This window comes from Humulus lupulus, chromosome 6 (genome assembly GCF_963169125.1).
Source record: "Humulus lupulus chromosome 6, drHumLupu1.1, whole genome shotgun sequence".
Taxonomy (NCBI): Eukaryota; Viridiplantae; Streptophyta; class Magnoliopsida; order Rosales; family Cannabaceae; genus Humulus; species Humulus lupulus.
This window is the reverse complement of record NC_084798.1, coordinates 105,389,784-105,415,220: the sequence shown is the minus strand read 5'-3', so window position 1 is coordinate 105,415,220 and position 25,437 is coordinate 105,389,784.

Sequence of the window (25,437 nt, the reverse complement as noted above, 5' to 3'; positions counted from 1 at the left end):
GGCGAAAGATGGCAAGATCCGCGAGCGCTGTAGAGCTTTGCTTCGCAAGCTCCAGCTCCGGGTCCCGCAAGGCGAAAGATGGCAAGATCCGCGAGCGCTGTAGAGCTTTGCTTCGCAAGCTCCAGCTCCGGGTCCCGCAAGGCGAAAGATGGCAAGATCCGCGAGCGCTGTAGAGCTTTGCTTCGCAAGCTCCAGCTCCGGGTCCCGCAAGGCGAAAGATGGCAAGATGCGCGAGCGCTGTAGAGCTTTGCTTCGCGCGGATCTAGCCTCGCAGGGCTCCATGCCAGGTCCCTGAAGTCAGCCACCATGAGGTTCGCAACAACAGTTAGTTTTGCTTCACAAAGATCTAACCTTAAGTCTAGCGACGCTCACCAAAAGAACTCCCGTTCCAAACAATGGAACGACTCACCTTAGCAATCCCAGCGAACAGTATAACTACAAGTCCCGGGATTGGCTATTTGCCTCAGGAAAGCTAAAGTACGGTGAAAGGAGCCTGGCCGTTGGAACCAGGAAACCTTCGTAACCTAGAAACTACATGGGAAAAGACATCATCCGTTAAAGCTTAAAGTGGGAAGTGCATAGGTTTTGGCCGTTGGAACCAAAACCCCATACGCCCCTACAACAGTTTCTACCGTATAAATTTCTACCCTAAGCGCAAAGATAAATAAAGAACTCGGCAGAAAAGAAAGGAGAATGCTATGATTATGGCAAAAATGTCCGCAATGAAAAACTCAAAATGAAAAACAATTAAAGATAAAACCCCTTCAAGCATTGGGGGTAACTACAGCGTCCACGACCGCAGCTTCGGGGGCATCAGTTTCAGCTGAGGCTGGCGGAGTCGGCTCATTGGAAGGAGGAATTTGGTCATGAGAAGGTTCAGAGGTCCCCGCCTCTCCGGGATCTCCCGCCTCAGGAGCTTCAGCACGTTCGTCAATGTTGTAAGTTTGGACGTACGCCTCTGGGCCCTGATCCCACACGAGTAGCTTCTCCCTCATGGCTTCGGCATCATCTCCCAGATAGCCTAATACCTCCGGGTTCACTTTCCAGAGTTGATGCATGAGGACCACATGAGATATATTAATAGTCCTGTTCAGTATCACCTCAGCATCCTCTTTCTCCTTCAAGCGCTCCGCCTCGGAGGTTGCCAGCTGTGCTTCCGCGACAGTTAGTTGGGCCCTCAATTTTTCCATTTCGGCCTTGGAGGCATCCCGCTCCCCCTTAAGAGAATCAATCTCCTTGCGCTGCTCCCTATTTTGGTTCAGCACGGATTGCTTCTCGGTCACATGCCCCCTGGCAGTGAATTGCAAGGCCCCGATCTCTTTATCCTTCTCGGCGAGCCCCAACTGCAGCATAGACACGAGATCCCTGCTCCTCTTATGGAGTTGCTCCTCCTCGTGCAGCTTACTCTGAAGAGTGGAATATTCCTCTTGCCGCTTAAGGAGGAGATCGTTTTTTGATTGCAAGCGGGCTTCCAGGGTATCCTTCTCCACCTTGGCTTGGGACAGCTCTTCCCGGAGCTTGGAGTTTTCGGCCTTCATCCCATCCGACCGCTGTCTAAACTCATTCTCTGCCTTGGCCCAGTACTCTTGATATTTGGCAAGATATTTCTTCTCTGCCTCTTCTTCAGCCGTGCGCCGGGCCTGATCAATCTTTTCCGAAGCCCCCAAGGCCTGTTGGGTCAGTTTCTGTTTCTCCGCCTCCAAGGCCTGGCGAGCCAGTTGGCTCTCCTCCAGCTGAACCAGAGCTGCACCAACCTCCCGGAACGAGTGTTCCGCGATCATAGAGGCCTGCAAGGAAAGACAACAGAATGAGCTAAAGCCGGACCAAAAGACAGGTGATCCCAAAAAATAACAACTGACGGCTTACCCCGGACAGTTGCTGCTTCACAGCGTGTGTCAGCAACAGCGGATCCTTGCTGCTACTGATGGCCCATTTCTCATAATTGAGCTCGCATAAGCTCAGGGCCATGTCCTCCATCATCTCAGCTCCGAACGGCGCCAATGCACGTCCGAGCCTAGGCACCAGCCTCTTCTCCAAGGCTGGACCATCCAGAACCGCTCTGGCCGGGTGAAGAGATCTCACCCCCTCGGCCAGCTCAGCTCTCTTCACGGCAGACAAGTTATCTGCCCTTCCCTGAGTAGCAGCCTTCTCCGCCTCTAACCGCCTCTTCAAAAAGCTATCGGCCCGTCTTACACCCTCAAGGAGGGCAGCGGGGAAACTGGTTGGCTTCCGTGGGAAGTGGAACTTCAGGCCAGGCAGGGGAAGGTTAGTTGTCTGAGAAGAAGGAGACCCCGGAAGGGTGGACCCCCTTTGAGCTGGGGGAGGAGGCAGGCGGGGTATTAAGGCCCCGGTCTGTTGCTTTTGCTGCTACGGCAGCAGAAGTAATTGCCCTTGTTGCTGCTGCTGGTTTGGATGTTGTGGTTGCTGCAGCTGTGACGATGGTGATTGTGTCTGTTGTTCTTGTTGCTGCTGTTGTTGTAGTTGTGCTTGCTGTCGTTGCTGTTGTTGTTGCCTTCGACCAGGAGAAGAGTGTCTAAGGCGTTTCTTCTTAGCACCCTCACCATCTTCTCCCGGACGCTTGCTCACCCCAGTTGTCTTCACGGGGAACACAAGCCCTTCCCCGTCGCTGCTGCTACTCAAGACCATCATGGTCTCGGAAGGCCCGTCAGCAGGAGACTTCTCTACCCTCGGAGACACTTGCGCTTCGCCACTCGTCTTCTTGGGGGAGGCAGTTTTACCTCCCCTACCAGCCTTGGTCTTCCGTCCTTTCCCCGTGGACGGGTCTTGGCTAGTGGCAGCCTTCTTAATGAGCAAAGTCACTCTCCCCAACATCTTGGCTTCCGGATACTCTGCAAGAAATGTACAAAGCAAGGTTAACGAACCAACGAGCAATGAGAAAGAAAATAAGTAAGAAGCGGCAATCAACAAAAAAGCACAAGCAAGCGCGCCAGCAAGGAACAAGAAACGAGAAAAAGAAAAGTTTGAAAGGGACGACCATGCATGAGAAACGTGGATGGCCTTCCCCGAGAAAAACAAAACATCGCTTCCTGCTCCAGGAAACTCCCGTACTCCTTGAAGTCCGGGAATGACATGCTGAGAGAAGAAGGGTCAACCATGATGACACCTTCTGGCAGACTACCGTCACTCAGATACCAGAGGAGCTCATCTACCCTATCGCAATACCTGTCGAAAGGTATCCTACGCGGATCTAGCCTAAGGAAACGGGGATCAAACCCCATCTGAGAGGTCCGGGAAACCTCAGACAGGCTGGGGGTGTGAATCAACCGAAAACTAGTCTTACCTCTCCCGGAGGTACTAGCCCCCGGAGCCCCTATGTCAAGGTAAGCCGCGGCGTGGCGAGCCTCGATCTCTTCTTCCTCCGGCTGGGGGTCGGGGAACCTCTCCGCCCAACTAGGAGATATAGTATTTTCGTCTCGGGCTGCTTGGGTGATTACCTTAGACAGCTCCAGGGCAATCTGCTCCCGGATGTCAGCCGACACCTGAGTCTGCCCCCTGCCACTTACTGGCTCGATATTTTGGAAGGAGGCGAGTAACCCATACTCCCTCAACGATTCGGAGGTCACAAGTCCCTCCACTTTCAACTCTTCCTCAGAAAGCCCTTCGTAGAACTTGGACCTCCTTATCATCTCCGCGCAGCGAGGTGTCCGCGGAACGACTTCTGCAAAAATCAAATACAAGCGTTAGAGATCCTCCCAAAAGGCAAATCAAACGCAAAGAAACAAAGATGAAAAGGAGAAGAAGGAGCACTTACCAGGGATTTTGAAGTCCAAAGATAGGGCTGGCACCCTCTTCAGCGGGAAGCCAGTCGTCAGGAACCAGTATTCCCGGAGGTCTGGAACCCTCGCGGTATGACAAGTGGGGCACATCACGTCCGGGTGCCTTTCTAGCCTGTAAAACCCCACCTTGTCTGAATGACCCCTCATAGGCTGAGACTTCAACCCGTAAAAGTACAGCACCTCCTCCGGGGTAGGAGCTTCCAGTCTCCGGGACTTGCAAAAGATGAACCACCCTGCTAAGAGCTTGTAGCTGGGAGGAATTAACTGGAAGGGGGCAATCCCCGCCTTCACACAGAAATTGGCGAAGTAACTCCTTAGGGGCAAGTGCGCCCCACACACTATGTGTGCCCAACTCCAGGCACCAAAGCCCTCGTGACTCTGGCTAGCTGACTCGCCCAGCACCGACAGACGGTGCCACATCAGACCTGGGATGTTCTTCAGGCCTGCCTCAGAGGAATACAGCTCCAGCATGCCATAATTCCTGAAAAGGTTCGGCTTTTGGTCCATCTCCCAGATGGAACTATTGGAGATTGGTGGGCTAGCCGCGACCACTTTCGCCTTTCCTTTCCCCTTTCCACCAGCGACAGGAGAGCCCTTCTCTTGGGCAGAATCAGCCTCCCCCACAGCAAGGAGTTGTTCCTTTGAGATGTTCGTCACTGGACAAAAGAAAAGAAAGAAGAAAACACTCTAAGCAGTCAGCACCCTTGTCATACCCTAGTGGTATCAAAGGCGTCGGAGAGACCCTCCCCGAAAACTGCTTGGAGAGGCTCCCACCGAGCTTACCGAGGGGTTGGCACCATGCCACCCGAAGGGCAGCAAGGAACCAGACTCAGACCCCGAGCCTAAGCCCACCAAAAGAAGTGTTTTTCCAGAGAAAGACACCCTAAAGGCGTTCATGCTTATGCCCTAAAACAGCAAAACAAGGGACGACTTTCCAAACGCAAATCGCCAAAGCATGCAGAAAAGGCTACTTATCGACTCACAATCGATCACATGCCTACCAAAGTCCTATTCACGCATGCACATAAGCAATAATGGCAGAAACCTCTACTCTAACAACTACCAACAACCTAAGGTCTGAGAGGAAAGAGCAAAGTAGAAATACTTACTGATATTCGGGTAGTTGGAGGTTGAAGAAGTAACTGGATCACTGCACAGCACGATCGCGAGAAGTAAAAGCTGCAAAGACGAACGGCGATTCAAACCAGGAACTTCGGGGAATAAACCCACTGCCAAATCAAAAAGAAAAGTTTCCAGATACTTACCAAAAGAAATGGCAAGTTCGGGGGAACGTAAGCTGGGAAGCCTGAGAGTTCGAAGGTTTGGAAATCTGAAAATCCTAAAGATGGAGAATCTGAAAGCGTAAAGAGGAAGAAAGGTCCTTTCCCTCGTTTTTATAGCAGGGAAGAAGCCGTTTCGAATTCCTCAAGTGGACGGTCCCGATCTTCCCATTCCGTGTGCGTCAGATCCAACGGCTGGAGAGGAAGCGACGATCCTATTTATGACTCCTCGGATGGGAATAAACTATTTATTTCCCATCATTACACCACCTCGGGCCCTGAGTACCATTAAAAACCGTCAAATCATTAGTCAGATGACTGACGCACGCATCCTCAACCAGTCGCCTCACGCACACGTCTTGGTCGCAGAACCATTCCCAGAATGACACGTGGTCCTTGTCGCACTTGAGTACTTGATCTCAAACAGAAGAAATTCCCTTTCTTTTTCATACTAATACTCAGGCGGGAAAAAGGAACCCTTCCGGGAACACAGAAGGTGCCCCCTCGCCTAGTCTAAGAAACCGATTGTACAAGCTCCCGGATCTCTCAAAGCTCCGCGACCTTGGGGGGTAAATGTTATCTAGATTTCCTGATAGCGTTTAGATTGATGACCTCGGGGAAGCAGAATTATCGATGTCTTTCACGGTAGGTGACCAGAGCTCGCGGATGAACAGAAAGGCTTCGCCTCTCCCGTTTAGTGTCCGGATTACTCTTCCAAGCAAACACAATACGGAAACTCGTCAACTCTCCCGGACTCCCGAAGGGGTATCCTTCGGGGAAGCTCCTTCCAGGAGAAGCTCTTCGAGTGGTCTCCGTGGAAGCAGTTCCGTGCCTCGCACGGAACAAAGCCAAACGGTCGAGTCCTGGAGGAGGCATATTTGGAATGATATCCACCTGACACAGGATCCCGCCTGACACGCCCGTCAGGTCAAAGCCGCACACATCCCAGCACGCCTAAGGGTACCTTTTCGCCTACTGTTCCGCTGACAACTTGGAAAAGACGGCTGACTTTGTGTGTTCCCCATACTTTCACGTAAATATACCCACATAGAGTCTTGTAGCCATGCTACTACAGTAATTGTATCCCTATTTATGGCTGGTGTAATTAAGACTCATGTACGTAGAGAAAAACCCTAATCCAAAACCCTAGCTATAAAGACCCCTTCATTTTACAAGAAGAGGGACGAAAAAAGGATATATAGCAAAAACTCTACTAAAATCCCTCTAGCTTCATCTTCTTCAAGAGAACCCGAGAGAAACACTGTGAGTGTGTGAAGTTCTTGTGCACCAGCCATCTTACTGTAACCTTTTCCAAGTATAATAACATCGACTCGTGGACTAGGGCTTGTTAACGCCTGAACCACGTAAAAACACTGTTTGTTTAGTTACATTTCAGCATTTCTAAAGTTCTTATCTTTTTATTATTCTGTTAGTTATTCGTTTCCGAAAAACTCGGTAAACACCTTGGGATTCAGGGTCAGAGCAGTAGGTTTATTGACTGATGTGTTTGGATAAATTTCGAGGACGAAATTTTTATGAGGAGGGGATAGTTGTAACGACCCAAATTCGTTAATAAGGCTTAAGGGCCTTGATTAGCGTGCCAGGAGGGCACGATGGGATTTATGTGTGATTTTATGAGTTAAATGCATGGTTATGATTTAAAGCATGTTATTTGGCTATTTGTTTATCTGAGATGCATGACTATGTATATTAGTATGCATGTAGGCCCGGATCGTGTTAGAAGGGCGTAATTGTAATTTTGGCCATGTTGGGCATAACTGTATTGATATGTGAATTGTACCACGTGAGTGTGGTGTTATTATTGTGATGCACATGCCGAGACGGTCCTAGAGAGCTAGTTAACTTAAGAGTCACAACGGTATTTCTATACCCGGCTCGGGAGGAGCCCAGGGGTACCTCGGGAATTTTATGACTAAGTTGAGATTTAGCGGGTAATGGTTATTGGAGATTTAGTAACCTGGGTAACCATTAGTTACTGCTGAGAGTAACAAGTTAGGTGAAAGAAATGGTAGAATTGCAATATAGGAGAAAGGACTAGAGTGCCCTTGAGGTGTAGTTAGCAAAGGGTTTTGATGAAGGGGTAAAATGGTCATTTGGCTGGGAAATTGATATATTGCAGCTGGGCATTAAGGGGTACACGGTTTGGGGGCTTGGTCATTTGATGCTTTGATAAATTGAAGAGAAGAAAAAGGAGAGGGAAAAAGCTAGGGCATGAAGAAGAAGAAGGGAGCTGAAACTTGAAGACTTAGGGGATGAACCAAGGAAGCTTAAGGTTGGATTCTTCATTCAAGGTAAGGTTCTATTCAATTTTAAGATTTGTTTCTGTTGTGGTTTAGGAATTTGAAGCATGGTTTAAGCTTTTCAAGCTTTGGTTTATGTTTTTGGTTTATGGGTTTAGATTTCTTAAGCTGAGATCAAATGGGTGGATTTTGAGTATGATTGTGTTATTGAGTTGGGTTATGATGTTTATGGGTTGATGTATGGTCTATTTGAAGTTTGAAATTGGTTTTGGGGTTTAGGTAATTGTTTGGGATGATTTGGAGGGGTTTAAGTTCGGGAAAAACGCAAGAGAAAACCCAGAAAATCTGGGTTCGCGTATGAGCGTCGCGGCCCTGTTCTTGGGCGCCGCGGCGCGATGTTGCATCAGGAGAGGGGCAAGTCGCTGGGCGCCGCGGCCCTTGAGGGGAGCGCTGTGGCCCTAGGCCATTTTGGCAGGCAAAAATTCTAGTTTTTAGGGCTTTTGCCCGGGGACTCGGGGGATGGTTCCAATGTATTGTTTTAGGGAATTAGAGGTCCCGAGAGTGCGGGATTGGTCCCGGGAAATGTTTTTGGGTTGGTTAGTATTGAAGGATGTTTTATGTGTGTTGTGACTAGGCTATTGGAGAGGCTCGTGCTAGAGGACCGTTCTCGCGGCTTTAGTGCATCAGGAAGCTCGGAGTACAGGTAAGAAAACTATAACACCCATAGGATAGGGCATGGGCCCATAGTGTGATTGCGGGGCACGGCCCTATATTGCATTACATGTTAGGGTGCAGATTTAAATAAATTGGTATTTGTTTGAATGTTGCTTGGTTTGTGCTATATATGATTATAATGAAATGTACGGCATGGCCGAGGGCGGCAAGGCCGAGAACGGCAGCGGGGCCAGAAGTAACACTTAGCACATGGGATGCTTGTAGTCAGGGCAGGGCCCGGTGGATACATGTGATATCCTTACGGTGAGGATCGATACCCCAGGCTTTGGTAAGGCTTCTGGGGCGGCATGGCCGTGTTTGCTTATATGATATGATTAACTGTATATTTTGCATATGTTATGAAATGCATGAGTTTTCTTGCTGGGCTTCGGCTCACGGGTGCTCCGTGTTGCAGGTAAGGGCAAAGGCTGAGTCAACCAACCATGAGTACGGAGAGCGTGAAGTGACACGTACATGTTTGGCCTGCCTGACTGCTTTGGTTGGGGGTTTATTTGAAAATGGCTGTAATAATCTATGATTTTTAGAACTGATCAACTGTAAACTCATTTCAAGATGTAAATAGTTTTCAAACCTTATTTTGGGATCCCAATTGTTTAATACTAGAAGTTTTTATTAAGTCAACACATTTTCAATGATTACAGCCTTAACTTTTATTAGTCACACTTTTGTTTCAAAACCTCGTTAAGCGAGTTCATTGCACTGTTTTGTCTTAAAACTCACTTAGTAACGGCTCTAAGGAAGTAGGGCGTTACAAAAAGGGTCTCAAAAGTAGACGCTGGCAAAAAGGGTCTCCAAAGTAGACGCTTCCAAAAAGGGTCTCATAGAAGACCCTTGCAAAAAGGGTCTCAAAGAAGACGCTTGCAAAAATAGTACTATGCCTAATGACGAGAAGGACGCTTCTCGCAAGAAATAATAAGCGCGTGCAAAAATATATAAAAGGATTACTAGAACCCAAGGGGTCAATATATCCTTATAGATACGATCAAGGTGCACCAAAGAGAGACCTATCGAACCCCCTTTCACGTGGGCTCCAGAGGACCTCCAGCATGATAAATACAAAAAAAAAAAAAAAAAAGGAAGAGTCTACAAGAAAGCCTTATGGCCTCTCTATAGACTGGGGGGCAAGTGTGGATACCAAAAACCCACCATAAAAAAAAAATCTCCAGTACATGGTTAAAATACAAGACTAAAGGTCACTTAGTCACATTATCAGGCTCAGACCTGTAAGTCTTGTGAAACCGGGAGATTGCCCCAAGGGAAGCATCACCTTATGAGCCATGAAGTATGGCCTTGCTAGGCTAAGAGGCCAAGCTACGCGTCACGAGAGGACAGGTGCACGAGGCCCTCCCATACCGAGGCCCTACTTGTCTTGACGCTCAGAGATGTCGTGGGCACCGAAGTTGTGAATGTAGGAATTCTACCTTTGTGAATTCCATCCAAGAGAGCCACCCTCGCTACGCGAGGCCCACGGCTGGCCTCCTACGCGCATCATGTCTACGCGAGACATCGCGTCCTGCCTCCAAGTGATCACATGGGGTGCAGCCTCGCTAGACTTCCTGTGTCCCGCATGCATAGACGCACGCATCGAAACATAGGTCCCAAAGGGCCGCCTAGCCTTGCGAGACAATCTAACGACCTTGAATTTGACACCCTGGAGTTTGGCCGCTAGGCTGGTGACCCATTCCCGCAACATCGTGGCCTTGGCAATTGCCCTCTTCTTCTTTTTCGATGAGGTAGAAATTTTGTCCAAGGCCCTTTCTAGCATAGACCTGGTTTCAGCAAGCTCCCCCTTGAGCTCCTGGACCCTCTTGGCATTCGACATGGAAGGGTTATGAGCCGAGTCGGCAAATAGCTGAGCCACGGTATAGGCCTGGCATGGAGACCTATTTATAAGAATCAAAGAGAAGAGTCTACCAGAGAACCTAAAGGTCCTCTCCTAGACTGGGGGGCAAGTGTGGATGCTCAAAATTCAACACCGATAAAGAACCCACACCTCATGCCTAAGGTCCCTGGAACGTCCAAAGCAACCATGTTTGAAGTCCATTTGAACCCTCAAATTAGTGCTCAAAATGACCCTGCTCCAAAGGACCCTGCTCAAATTGACCACTCCACCTTGGGCACTAGTAAAGAGCCCAAGCGCCCCGCGCGCCCGCGTGCCCAGCGCCCCGCGCGCCCCCGCGCCTCGCGCCTCGGGCCCCAGCGCGCCCAACGCCTCGCGCACCCGCGTGCCCAGCACCTCGCGCGATCCATCGCCTACGCGCCTTGCAACACCACTAGAAGACAGGCGTCTTGCGGCCCCCAAGATACCACACGCAACAGTCACGCCATGGTCCTCGTGGTGGCCTCCTCTCACACACCAGCCTCGTCCTTAGGGGTGTCCACGTGGTGATCATGGAGCACGAAGAGTTAGAATACAGATGGTACGGTGTCCACGCCAGACTGGTAGTGGCAGTACAAGAATGGTACATGGCCAGGACTCCCTCATCACGCTTATGAGGTCAGTACCTGGCAAGTAGTGGGGGCATAATATGGTATCAAGACAAGAGCACTTTTGCAGGCCCCTGACATGTACTAGAGAAGACCACCACTCTTCCAACACCACTACCACATGTACTGCTATCTTGACAGTGTACTCGTGTACTATTTTGTCCTGAGGGACCACTATGTACAAAGGAGCCATTAGAGCTCCAATATAAATAGATGATCACCCCTACAGAAAAGGGGTTGGAAAATTCATGGTATGCAGAGGCTATTAAGCAATATACATTTTTCACTCCATTGTTCATCTATGTTTATCCTTCCATAAGTTCAATCTATGTTTTTATCTAAATATCGCCACATTCTCCTTTGAGTGTTCCGACCTAATTTCGTTGACGAGATTTCACCGTCAACACTTACCTTCAGGGGCGGATATGATGGTACGGTCTTGGGTTAGAGCAATACCAGTCTGGGTAGAAGGTCGGGAGTTGGCCATGGTTTTGCTATTTTTATATTTACATGAGTATGATGTTATTTTTTGTATGGATTGGCTAACCAAATACGGGGCGGTGATGAATTGCAAACGAAGAAAGGTGACTTTTAACCCACCTTGGGAAGAACCATTCATGTTCCAAGGCACAACCTGAGAGAAGAATTTCGCTATAATCCCCACCTTGAAGGTTAGGAAACTACTGGACGATGGATGTATCGGCTACCTGGCGAACGTAATAGACAAGGATAGAGAGGCTAAGCTACAACTAACAGAGGTAGCTGTGGTGTGCAAATTTATCAATGCATTTCCTGAGAAACTTCAAGGGATACTCACAGACCAAGAAGTCGAGTTCGAGATCAAATTAATTCCAAGAACCACACCCATTTCAAAGGCACCATATCGGATGGCACCAGCAGAGTTCAAAGAACTACGAGCACAACTACAAGATTACCTAGATAAAATCTTTATACGACTGAGTCATTCTCCGTGGGGAGCACCAGTACTATTCGTGAAGAGGAAAGACAGCTCCACGAAAATGTGTTTAGGCTACCGCAAACTCAACAAACTGACTATGAAGAATCGATACCCATTGCCCAGAATCGATGAACTACTAGATCAACTTTAGGGAGCATCGATATTTTTAAAGATCGATTTAAGATCTGGCTACCACCAGTTGAAGGTCAAGGAATCAGATATTCCCAAGACCGCATTCCAAACTCTGTATGGCCACTACAACTTCGTGGTAATATCTTTCAGACTCACCAATGCACCCGCAACATTCATGGATCTTATGCATAAGGTACAAGGTGAGTATCTGGACAAATTCGTGATAGTATTTATAAACAATATACTCGTATACTTGCAAAACTAGGAAGAATATGCCCAACACCTGAAACTAATCTTACAACGATTATGCGAGAAAAAGTTGTATGCAAAATCATCCAAGTGCGAATTTTGGTTGACTCAAGTGAGTTTCCTAGGACACGTGGTGTCAGGAGTCACAATTGTAGTGGATCCAACAAAAATGGAAGTGGTGGAACAATGGAAATCCTCGAAGAACGCACAAGAAGTCCTCAGTTTCTTGGGTCTGGCAGGATGCTATAGGCGCTTTGTGGAAGGGTTTTCCAAAATAGCAACGCCTATGATTGCACTACCCTGAAAGAATGTCAAAGTTAAGTGGAAGGACAAGTGCAAACAGAGCTTTCAAGAGCTAAAGAACAAATTGACGACTGCTCCCGTACTCACCATTCCAAAGAGTACCGACAGATATGCTATTTATAACGATGCATTAGGTCAAGGGCTCAGAGTCGTACTAATGCAACACTGAAAAGTGTTCGCGTATGCCTCCCAACAACAGAAGAACTACGAGACAAACTATCCAACCTAAATCTTGAAGCTAGTAGCGGTAGTGTTTGCATTAAATATTTGGAGACACTATCTCTATATGATTCACTGCGACATACACACGGATCACAAGAATCTAAAATATTTTTTTCTCCCAGAATGAGTTAAACATGAGACAACGAAGATGGTTATAATTGCTTAACGATTATGAGTGTGATATACTAAACCACCCAGGCAAGGCTAATAAAGTAGTTGAGGCTTTGATTCGGCAGCAAATGGCTTATGTGATGACAGTGAATGAAATACCCCAAGAACAACAAACCAATATCTCCAACCTGGATTCAGAGATAGTAGTGGGAAGATTAGCAAAGTTATTTGTGCAACACACGATCATAGAAGCAATCCTAGGGGGACAAGTTGTAGATTTGTTGATCCAATGACCAGTGCATGAGACTACAAAAGATATGTGACCAGGATTTCACATCTCGGAAGATGGAGTGTTGGGCTTCAAGAGTAGAATATGCGTGCCTGATGATAAGGAGATCAAAAGGCAAATATTTTATAAGGCTCATAATATTCCTTACGCAATGCATCCAGGACCCACTAAGATGTATCAAGATCTCAAAAGATATTTTTGCTCGGTAGGAATGAAGAGAGAAGTAGCGGTGTACATGGCATAGTGTTTGACGTGCCAGGAAACCAAGGCAGAGCATCAGCGACATGGAGAGTTATTGCAGCCGCTAGAGATCCTTGTGTGGAATGGGAAATGGTCACCATACACTTTGTTACTGGTTTACCACACACTCTGAAAGGGCAAGAAGCAATCTAAGTTATCGTGGATAGGCTGACAAAATCTGCTCATTTCTTACCCATTAAGATAACGAATGGTGCAGATAAACTGGAAAACTTGTACGTCGTGGAGATAGTGCTATTACATAGGGTTCCCATATAGTGTCCGATTGTGATGGTCGATTTACCTTCCCATTTTGGAGAAGGATGCAAATGGGATTGGGAACTAAACTCAAGTTTAGTACTGTCTTCCATCCAAAGACAGATGGCCAGAGCAAACGAACAATTCAAACCTTGGATCAAATTTTAAGAGCTTGCGTACTATATTTTTAGGGTTCGTGGAGTGTAAAACTCCCTTTAATTGAGTTTGCCTACAAGACTCGATAAAGATGGTTCCGTATGAGGCACTATACAGAAGAAAGTGTCGATCTCCAATCCATTGGCATGAGAACGGCGAGAGGAAATTCTAGGGATCAGAAGAGGTAGACCAAGCTACAGAGGACATTAGATCGTTCCGTCAGAGGTTACAGACCTCTATTGATTGACAACGTAAATATGTCGATCATTTATGGAGACCTTTATAATTTGAATTTGGGGATAAGGTATTCTTAAAGATAGCTCCACTAAGAGAAGCTATGAGGTTTGGGAAAAATGGAAAGTTGAGCCATAGGTACATAGGACCGTTTGAGGTTCTGGAACACATTGAGAAGGCGTCTTACTGGCTAGCCCTTCTGCCTGTATTATCTAGAGTTCATGATGTATTCCATGTGTCAACCATAAGGAAGTACGTGAACGTTCCCACTCATGTGCTAAGTTACGATGAACTTAGCATAGATCCTCAGCTAAGCAATGAGGAAAAACCAGTCACAATTCTGGATCGAAAAGACAATATGTTAAGGAATAAGACAATACATTTGGAAAAGGTTCAATGGCGTAACCATAACATTGAAGAGGCGACCTTAGAGATGGAAGCCCAGACGCGAGAGAGATATTCCTATTTGTTTTGATTTTCGGGGACGAAACTTCTATAAATAGTAGGTATTATGACATCCGAAGTTTTGAACACTCGTTAGTAGCCAGTTAAAGCCAGTGAAGAATTGTATGAAATATTATTTTGATAAATAATATTATATGAAATTGTGTTATTTTGTGAAGTTTATAGCCATTGTGATAATCTGGTAAAGGGTTTAGGCCAATGCAAAGAAAAATTTGTCTTGAACTAAAGGGCAAACCCTTATAGTGGAAAAATCTCAGATTTGGTAAAATAGGGAATACTATGACATAAAAATATTTTGGCAACTGGGACTTTATAGTTGAGCCAATAAATTTAAGAAAAATTATTGAGGTTTGAATTCCAATCAACCGAGCCTAAGAATAAAAATTTCTTGTTGGGACCTCTAAGGGCAATTTGGTCAATTTGATCAATTTTCAAAATAATGTGACATGTCACAAATTTTATTTTTGGGTTACATTTAAATTAATTAGTTAACCTTGGAGATTTTAAAAAATATAGGGTAAAAATTTAGGGAATTTTAGATAAGCAAAATTTATAAAGGGCCCATGTGTATCTTTGGAGAGAGGTAAAAATGAGGAAGGGCATAAAGGTCTTTTCCAAGGGAGGAGAGAGAGTGTGGTGGGTGGAAAGGCTAGGTGCTAGGGCTCTCAAGAGCCCAGGACACATACCATAGGGGAAGAGTAAGAGTCTTACCTCACTCACAAGTAAGGACATAATCATTTTCTCTCACAAAATTTATTTTCTTCAAAAAAACACTCTCTCTTATATTTTCCTCTCCCAAACCCAAAACACTAAGCTCTAAATTCCTCCATTGCTGCAACTATTTCTTCATAAGCCAACTACACTCATACCTCCATTGAAGAAGGGAGAAGCTCAAGCGAAACCTTTTCTAGTGTAAGTTTTGAAACCTCATTCATGTTTTCTTCGATTTTCCTCTTCAAACCCAAAACCCTAAGGGTTTATTTTGCGTGCATGTGATCTAATAGTCATGCATGGAATTGATCTTGTGTTATAGGATTCAAGGGAAGCTTGTACTAGTTGGATCTCATTGGTTGAGTACTTTTGTGATCAAGTAAAAGCAAGGTAAGAGATCTTTGTTGTTTGGATGTTCTTGTCCCTCATCTAAGTCTTTCTACTCTAATTCATTCTTAAAAATCTGCATGTGGGACTTTGGGGCTCAATTGGAGAGTGTAGATCACAAGGGAAAGTTTTGAGAAGCTAAGGAAACACGTCTCCAAGCTAGAACTATCAAAAGGTGGAAATATATGGTTATTCTTTGAGTTGTTTGTTAATATTTGTATACTTATTTTATTGGTTATTTTAATAGATTTTGGAGCTCTTTTAATGCTTATGGTTAAAATTTTTTGATTTGATGATTTTCATACATGCTTGAAATGCTTGTTTGTGTTAAATTTGTGAAAAAATGCATGATGCGAAAATTTATGGTCTGGCTTCCAATGGGTCAAATCGCACTCTACTAGCCACATGAAATTTTAGGGGAAAATGTAAATATTTTTACTAATCTAAAAGCTATGAAATTTGGTAGCTTTTTATACTAGACAAGTATGTATAAGGGTCACTGTAAAATTTTAGGGGAAAATATATTTTGGTTTAAGATAAACAAATTTTTAAAGTTTGCCCCAAAATCTGGAAACCAAACTTCTAGCAACAAGCACTACCCATATTTCTTCAAATATTTCAATGGGTTTTGCCAACCCAAAATTATGAATTTTTTAAGAAAATTAGATAAGATGTGTATAAGGAACCCTTTAAAATTGTAGAGAAAAATATGTCACGATTTAAGTTAAATGATTTTTCTAAATTTTCCCTAAAAACTTAAAAGAAGTAATTTCGAATCTTGCCGAAAAGTTATTTTTGGGAGTTTAGTTCTCTTAACATAAAACAAGTTTTTATGCAAGGCTTTCACCTAGTTCCCGTACTAATGAAAAAGAATACGTGAATGATAGTTTAAGGGTTTTTTTCCAAAAACTCAACTTAGGGAAAAAGTTTAAAAATGAGACTTTTTGTAAATGATAGAAAACGATAAACCTCATAAAAGAGAGAAAAAATCGTATTTTTCTAAAAGATATTAGTTATGTAGAACTCCTTTTTCTAAAACAAAAATATGAGTTATCTGATAATAGAGTTCTTTATTTAAATAATATTATAATGCACAACATAGAGAGTGTGATCCGGTGAGGCCAATTTTCTTATGATATCGTAAAGACTGAAACGAAATCCGACCTTGTACACTGTGAAATGTGTAAGAGGATATAATATAGAGTGTCTAAGAATTTACTTCATGTAGCTATCGTAGAATATTAGCTATAAGAATATGCCATAGTTTAATCTGAGTACACTGTATTAATTACAGTAACCGCAAAAGGGAAAATGAATAGCAATGTTAAAGCTCCTGCTGGGAACTACAGACTCCAAGTAAGTTAGCCTTTCCCTTCTTGGCTATAACATGAATATACTAGTGTGTGCTTGTAGTAATAGATTACACTAGTTTTGTTTGGATCATTAAGAGCATGGTATGCTTAATACCCACTCTTGCAATACTTTTGCATTATGCGACTAAATGGTAAGTTGGTTCGGGTTGTAGCCAGAACATTAGCATAATATAGTCAGGGTTGGAGCCCGGACATGGTAAGAATATAGTTCGGGTAGGAGCCAGGACATGATGAATATATGGTCCGGGTTGAAGCCAGGATACGGTAAGAATATAGTTCGGGTAGGAGCCATGACATGGTGAATATATAGTCCAGATAGAAGCCAGGACATGATGAATATATAGTCTGGGTTGGAGCCAGGGCATGGCGAATATATAATCCGGGTTGGAGACAAGATAATGCTTATAAAGCTCGAGTTGGAGCCAGGACATTAACTATAATGGCCTTATTTATAATTAGGGTGTGTTTCTAAGCTTAGAGAAATAAGTCGTCTTTATTATTTTCTAAGTGTGTTTCTAATTATCCTATATGACTTAATTCTCAAGCTCGAAACTCATCGTTGTTCCAAAGTTATCCATACTGAGGGAGGGCTGGGATCAGTAAAATCGTTCCCACTACTATGACCCCCTAACTCTCAAAATAGAACCCTGGTTCATTGATTTGTATCCACCCTCACCGAACTTAGTCATTATTTATTAAATTTATTATTTATTATGATTGCAAAATTAAATCAAACTCATACATTTCATCAAAATAACTATGATATTAATTTGGAAAAACAGTTTTCACTAAGTACAATCATAAAGGCAAAATAATAAATAAAATAAATAAATAAACTAATCTATTCTAAAATTTGGGATCTTCTACATCTGATCCTTCATCTAACATATCATCATCTATCTCTTCATAATCATCATTTTCGTGAGCCTAAAAAATTTCTCTCGGAAGATTCGTAAAAGTTCTATTCTTTTGTTCTTGTGTGAATTGGAATTCCATCTTAGAGGTAAACCTAATTATGAGAAAATAATATCTCATCGCCACTGGTATTTCATCTTCAACATCTAGTGTCTCCCATATTACTTCCAAAGTAGCAATTACAAAAGGAAAATCTTTAAAAAGCCTAATTACTAAAATATATTGTTCTGTAGCACTCATCATTATTTGCTTAGTCGTTTGGAGATGAACTATTTGATTATGGAATAAAAGAAATCTCTGAGTGATTCTTTCCAATATTCCTACTGTATTTCTTGGTTCTCTAACCCTTTTTAAGGCCTTAATGGCTCGGATATTGTTATATGATAAAGCTCCATCCATATCTTTAACTGAAAACATAAGACTAAAGCGTTAGCTAAAACACAAAAATATAATAACTAAAACATAAATACTTACATTGGCAGTTAGATTTGGAGCTTGAGCATGTTTATCAAGGAGAACTTCATGCAAATGGACTGTTTTCTCTAATACCAACTATAATGGCCCAACTTTTCTAAGACCTTGGACCATTAAAACTACTTATACATAGACACTATTCTTAAGAAAACATACATACCATTCATTTATGTATTTCAACATTCACTTTATAGTTTTTAATAAAGTTATGAATGTATCGTATGTATGTTTTCTTAAGAATAGTGTCTATGTATAAGTAGATTTAATTATCCAAGGTCTTAGAATAGTTGCGCCATTACATTAACGGTGGAACCATGTTGAGGCTTAGATCCCTTGCTGATAATTTAATTGCTTAGTCCTAATGTGTGTTAAATATATCTTGAATATTCTGAGATTCTTTTGAGTGAAGGTTATTTTGTTATGTGTGAACTTTGTTGTTAGAAACAACCAAAGTTATTATTCGGATATAGTTATCTATATTGAATGTTCTGGGAATTTTCTGAGTACATGTTATTTATGTTATGTAACAAATTGGTTGTTGAGTGCAACCAAAGTGTTGATATTTGTTATGTTTATTACTTGCAAAATTGTATTTTAGGGTTGGGACTTATCACATACCCTAGTGATCAGTAGTTATATCTACCTTAGGTCGACCTATTGCTTGGTTTTAGTATACTTGTGTGTGTAAGGCTATTCTTACTAAGCGTTGTCGCTTACATAGTTATTCATGTTGTAGGTAAGTGCAAAAGAAAAGTGGAGCAGTGAGCGCCAGAGTCTGCTTGCAGATATGTATATGTGGCCCGATCTAAGGAGGTTTTTGATGGAACACCATTTTGTAAAGAGAAAGCTGGGAGCTTGTTATTTCTTTTATGATATTTTTTTGCTATAACTCTTTTGGAGAGTAGTTGTAATTTCAAAAGTGTGCGCGCATAGTCTTTTCTTAAAAAAAATTATATGGATTTTCGGTACAATGATTTAAAGTAAAAGTTTAAATTCCACATGTCTTTTGTCTTGTATTCGTTGGGTCGTTTCATGTAGTATTTCCCTCCATTTTCTTTTAAGTGGTTGAAAACTATAGTGCTTAGTGCACTAATCATGTGTTTAAGGCTCGTCTTAATTCTCCATGAGATTAAACAAATGCTCTTATCTCTAATAACAACCCATAACCACCAATTATTTCCTATAATGTGAAATTAATCAATTTAAATAATGAATAGATTAAAAAAACTATAACTTAAACTCTAATAATGCTCAGGATTTCGTCTCAAGCATAAACCATAGTAAAAAATTGTTTTAATCATTAATGTGTCTCCAACACATATAATCATAGTCTAAAGTTCCAAAGAAATATTCTATGATAATCCAATAATTTTTCTATAATTATTCTAAGGCCATTGTGAGTTCATACCAATCAAAACTATATAGGAAAATAAATATTTTCCCCTTAATATTTATTTTAAACTAAAGTTCCAAATTTCATGATAAGCGATCCACTCACATTTCTTTATAAAAAAAATATTTTTCAATTATTATTTTAAATTTCTAAAACATATTTAATTTAATTTCACAAAATTGTCTCTCTACCACATCATCCTAGTGTAGTAGAGACTGACACTTGTGCCCCTATAGCATCTCAAACGGAGTTATTCCTATGTTGCTTGATAGCTATTGTTGTAAGAAAAGTCTACATGGTACAAATGCTCTTTCCAAAACCCTATGAAATATAGCATGCATCCCGCAACAAGTATTCCAATACCTGAATAATTATTTCTGACTGTGGGTCGATCAAGGGATGGCACACATGTAACGACCCTCAAAATATACAAGACCAAATCATGCGAAAATTTAAAACTTTTTCATTTTAACTCATTGTACTGAAAATCCATGTAAAAAAAATATTTAAAAGATCATGTGGGCACACTTTTAGTTTAGCAAACAGAAATACAACTTCTCTTCCATAGAGTTATAACAAAACAGTTATCCCAAGAGAAATAACAAACTTCTAGCTCTTTAATTTCAAAATGGCATTCCATCAAAAACCTCACCAGGTCGGGCCACATGTACATATCCACAAGAAAAATCTTGCTCTCACTGCTCCACTTTGCTATTGCACTTACCTACAACATGAAACAACTATGTAAGCAAAAATGCTTCGTAAGAATAGTTTTGCACACAAATATTCAAAACCCAGTAACGGGTAACCCTAAGGTAGTTATCACTACCGATCATTAGGGTATTGGATAAATCCCAACCCTATCATACAATTCTCAAACAATAGCCAAATTAGAATCAAATATTTTGATTGTGCCTAACAAACAACGTTACACATATCATGATAATGTGCACACAGAAAGTCCCAAAACATTCAAAATATATAACACATATCATAACTAATTAATGAATCAACAATAAGGGATCCAAGCCTAAACCCGGTTCCAGCATTTATGTCCTGGCTCCAACCCGAACTATATTACCATTGCCCTGGCTTCAACCAGGACTATATTATCATTTTCCTAGATTCAACCTGGACTATATACTTACCATGTCCTGGCTCCAACCGAGAATATATACTTACCATGTCCTTGCTCAAACCCAGACTACTTTACGTTAGGGTTCTGGCTCCAACCCGAACCTATTTACAATCTAACCGAAGAATACTAAAGCATTGTAAGAGTAGGCATTACGCATACCCTGGTCTAAATGACCCAAACAAAACTACTGTAATCTACTACTACAAGCACACACTAGTATATTCATGTTGTAGCCAAGAAAGAGAAAGGCTAACTTATTTGGAGTCCATAGCTCCTAGCTGGATATTTAACACCGCTATTCGTTTTCCTTTTTTGTGATTGTTGTAATTAATACTGTAACGACCCAAAATTACTAATAAGGCTTAAGGGCCTTGATTAGTGTGCCGGGAGGGCATAATTGGAAGTTATGTGAATTAATGGTGAAAATGCATGATTATGTGATATGCATGATCCTATGATTATATGGATATGTGAAATACATGTTTATGAGTATTAGATAAGCATGCAGGCCCTGTCTAGTCTGTAAGGGCATAATTGTAATTTTTGCCCGTTAGGGCATAAATGTGGTAAACTGTTGAGACCACATTATTATGTGCATATATTTATATTTGCAGCATTCGACCTGAGACGGTCCTAGGGAGTCGTTTAGCTAGAAAGTCACAACGGGGTCGAATACCCGGCTCGGGAGGAGCTTAGGGGTATTTTGGGAATATTATAATGTGTTCGGGAATTATTGAGTAATGGTTAGTAGCTTGTTAATAATTTGGTTTTTTGGGATTAAATGTGGATTTATAGGAATACTTGAGGACTTAGCGGGATTTGGGTGAAATGACGGAATTGCCCTTGAGGTTGTATAAGGATTTTATTAAGGGAAAGGGCAAATAGGTAATTTGTCTTTAGGAGAGGATAACTTTGGCTGAGGAGAAGTCCATAACGTTATTTTCATTTAGGCATGAATTGAATATCCTGCTAGAAGTCTAGAGAGAACCAAGCTAGAAGGAAGGAGAAGAAGAGTTAGTTTTCTTGAGATCAAGGGAGGGATTCAAAGGTAAGTTCTAATTCAGTTTCTGGATTAAATTCTGTTGAGATATGTTATGGGTGTGAGCTGAATTGAGTTTATTCTGTGGATCATTGGAGTGAAGACTAGGCAAGGGTCAGCTAGGGATTAGAGGATTTGGGCTTGGAGTTGAATTTGAAAGAGGCTCAAGGACGAATTTCTACTCAAGGTAAGGGTTCTATGCATCTTTGAAGTTATTAGCTGGTGTGATTTAAGTTTTCTGGTTTGTGGTTTAAGCTTTGTAAAGTTTGAAACCACTTTGTGATTCTGAGTTTGGAGGAGTGTTTGGGTGTGTTTCTGGTGTTCATAAGCCGTTATATTGTTTATATGAAGCTTTAGGTCGAATTGGGGACTTGGGTGTACCTTGGTATTGATTTTGAAGAGTTTTGGCTCGGGAAAAATGCTGGGAAAAACCCAGTTTTCTGGGTTCGCGTATGAGCGTCACGGCCCTGTTCTTCTATGCCGCGGCACTAGGTTGAATTAGGATATGGGGATCACTCTGGGCGTCGCGGCCCCCATAGGGTTGTGCCGTGGCGCTAGGCTAATTTCAGGAAAAGGGAAAATTAATTTTTTAGGGTTTTCGCTCAGGGGGCTCGAAGGATGCTTCCGCTACCTTGTGTGGGGAAACGGGAGGTCCCGAGAGCACGGGATTGGTTAAGGGAGATGATTATGAATTGGTTAGTAATGAGAGTGCTATGTATGTGTTGTGACTAGGCTTTCAGTGAGGCTCAAGTTAGAGGACTATGCTCAGGAGTTTGGTGCTCAAGAAGCTCGGGACACAGGTAAGAAAACTGCACCCGTTTATGTGGATAAGATGGGACTAAGTGTTCCCTATATTCGTATGCACTGTTATATGATTGTGATTAACCATGTGAATATGTTGGGACTAAGGGCTCCCTAAGAGTGCCGGAATCAATACTTGCGCACAGGGCGCGGCTGAGCCACTGGTTGCTGAGGACAGCTTAATAATCACTGAGCTCGGTTTAAGCGGGCCAGAGTCAGTGGGTTGAACACTGGGCTTAGGCTAAGTGAGCCATAGACAGTGGATTAAATAGAGGGTGAGGCTTTAAGCCACTGTAATCCACTTCCTCCAACAATTCAAGAAGTTGTAAAGAGTTAAAAACATGGTCAGTATATCCGATTTCAATAATCCAAACAGATTTATCATTCTCTAAAACACATGTTTCGATGCTAGAAACTTGGGGCGATCCTGTTTCCAATTCCCCTTCCCATTGCAGTGCAAGCACTTACCTTTACCTTTCTTGTTCTTCTTTTTCGTCCCCTTAGGCGTCTGCGCACTAAGTTGTGCACTCGCCTTTGCAGGTCTGGGGTTGGTGTTTTTTCCACCTTTCTCTTTGTTTCCAATTTTGAAGATGAAACTAGGTTAGCTTTAGCCTTAGCTGGATCAATAGCAGCAGTAGTAGTCTTCTTTTCCTAGGTTAGCTTTAGCCTTAGCAGGATCAGTAGCAGCAGCAGTAGTCTTCTTTTCCTCTCCCTTACTTGGTCCACCCACGCTTGACTCGAAATTCTGAAGCTTGTTCATGTGTTGCGTCAGACTATAGTTGAGTTGATCATGAACGTGCGATGCCGATGCCATCCGAGCATTGGCATATTTCTTGGTGGCCTCAAAATGAGTCTGCACAGACTTTGCCCCGAATATGTCTTGGATTTGATCCATGATTTCATAGATCATCTCGATAGTCTCCATCTTTGTCTTGAGAGTGTCGACCATACTAGTCAACATGTGGTGTTGTGCCTTGTTATTAGCCACCTACCAACACTCATATTTGTCTCTTACAGACTTGCTAGATCCTTCAACTGGAACTTCTGGGGATTCCTCTGTCATAACAAACTCGACGTTGTCACCAATCAAAACTATGTTGATATTCTTCTTCCACTTAAGGAAGTTTTCTCTAGTGAGTTTCTCCATAGAAAGTTGAGAAAGGATGGGAGTAGACACAGGCACAACCCTACTTAAAACTACCGATTATCAATAAAATAGAAATCAATAACTTTTTTGCTCAATAAAACTTCTATTCACTATAATTTCAAGAAATAGCACAACATATACAACAAAATATGTAAGATATGGAAAAACTATGAAAACAATCATATCTTTATTTCTTTAGGTTTTTAACTATTCTATGAAATCGATATCTCGGTTGACGAGAGTAAAAAGATATTATTAGTTAAATAGAGTTGTAAGCTCATTTAATAATGGACACCATTATTAACAACCTACTATTCGATCAAAATAGGAAAACAAAATCTCTTATTTTATGAGCTAGACCCGCGGTTTCGATAATCATTTTGGACCGTCATTTGTCATGAGTCATTTCTGTATGGTAGTATATATATCTCGCATTGCCTCTCGTTATGTACATGTGCCTAGGGACTTAAGCCTATTCCTTTGCATCTTGTAGCACACCATATTTTCCACACACATCTACACCTGTGTTCTTCACGAGACACCCTTTCATGGCATTCGACAGGTCATCTAATATACCCCTTGGTGTCGAACCCATAGAGTTATGACCCATCATATAATATTTGGAACCATCCATAGATGACCCATATCATGTTTACGAGACTTTTAGGAGGGCCTATATGTATCACTTGGAGCGGTTAGCTAACCTTAGGCAAAAGGTCTAGGTTGTTGTAAGTGAGATAGATTCTGTTTTGAGGGGTGAAGGGATAGCCTTCTCATTTGATCCCGATGCTTATGCAACCAGCATTAGAGTGACCATCCCTGATTTAAAAGTGGATCTCACGTTTATGGAGGAAAACCTTCCTCTTGAACCTTCACCCATAGGTCCTCCTCATAATGAGGAGGCATCTCATGGCGGTCTTGATGTAGACCCTGGTTCTTCTCAGCCATTGTCTATAGTGCACCAGTACCTCATGCTTCTGTCTACAACATTTAGATAAATTGAAGGTAAAATGTCCTATTGACATCACCCTTTTCTTTTGGTCTTGCAGATATGTCAAAGATAGATCGACGAAATGTAACGCCTGAGAAACAAGACCTTGGTCCTTTATTAGTTGATTAAATAAGTTGTTTCCCACGTGTCAGATAATAATTTGATTGAATTAATGGAAAACTACCATATTGATTGAGAGTTTCAATGATATGTGCCCACTAACAAGTATCGTGCTCGTGAGCCCACCCCTAGCACTACGACGTTCAGCAGCATACCCTGAAGGTGGGAGGTACCATCCTTCTTCACCCATTTTTCGCCTTAATACTCAATTATTTTGGTCTTGCTCCACTTCAGTTGGCGCCAAACAACTGGATAACTGTTAGTTGCCTATACATGGTGTTTATGAAGTGTGTGGGTCGCGCCCCATCTGTGAAAGAAGTGCACTTCTTGTACAACCTGACGCTGACTCCTAAGTCGAACGGTTTTTATTTTTTGCAAAAGGCCAATGATTAGGTTCCATTGATTGAAGGTGGTGTCTCTAATTCTAGATCATGAAAACATGACTTCTTTTTCGCCAAAGGCCTTCCTTCAGTTCGTGAGTGTTTTCGCACCTCCACCAGTAAGCATTATTTTCACTTTTTTTTATCATTGTTGTTAGCCTAACAATTGAGCTGGTGGTTCAAAGTACCTTGACATCCCTAAAATATATGCTCATCAGTTAGATTATGTTGAGGCCTTGGTTAACTTAGATGTTACAGAAAAATGGCTGCCTATCTTTTTTCCGCAACAAATCCCAATACCTATGGCCTTTCTAACGTCTCTAGTCCCAATTTGTTGTGGCACATTACAGAACGAAAGAAAATGGTCATTCGAATGAAGATGATGATTTGATCC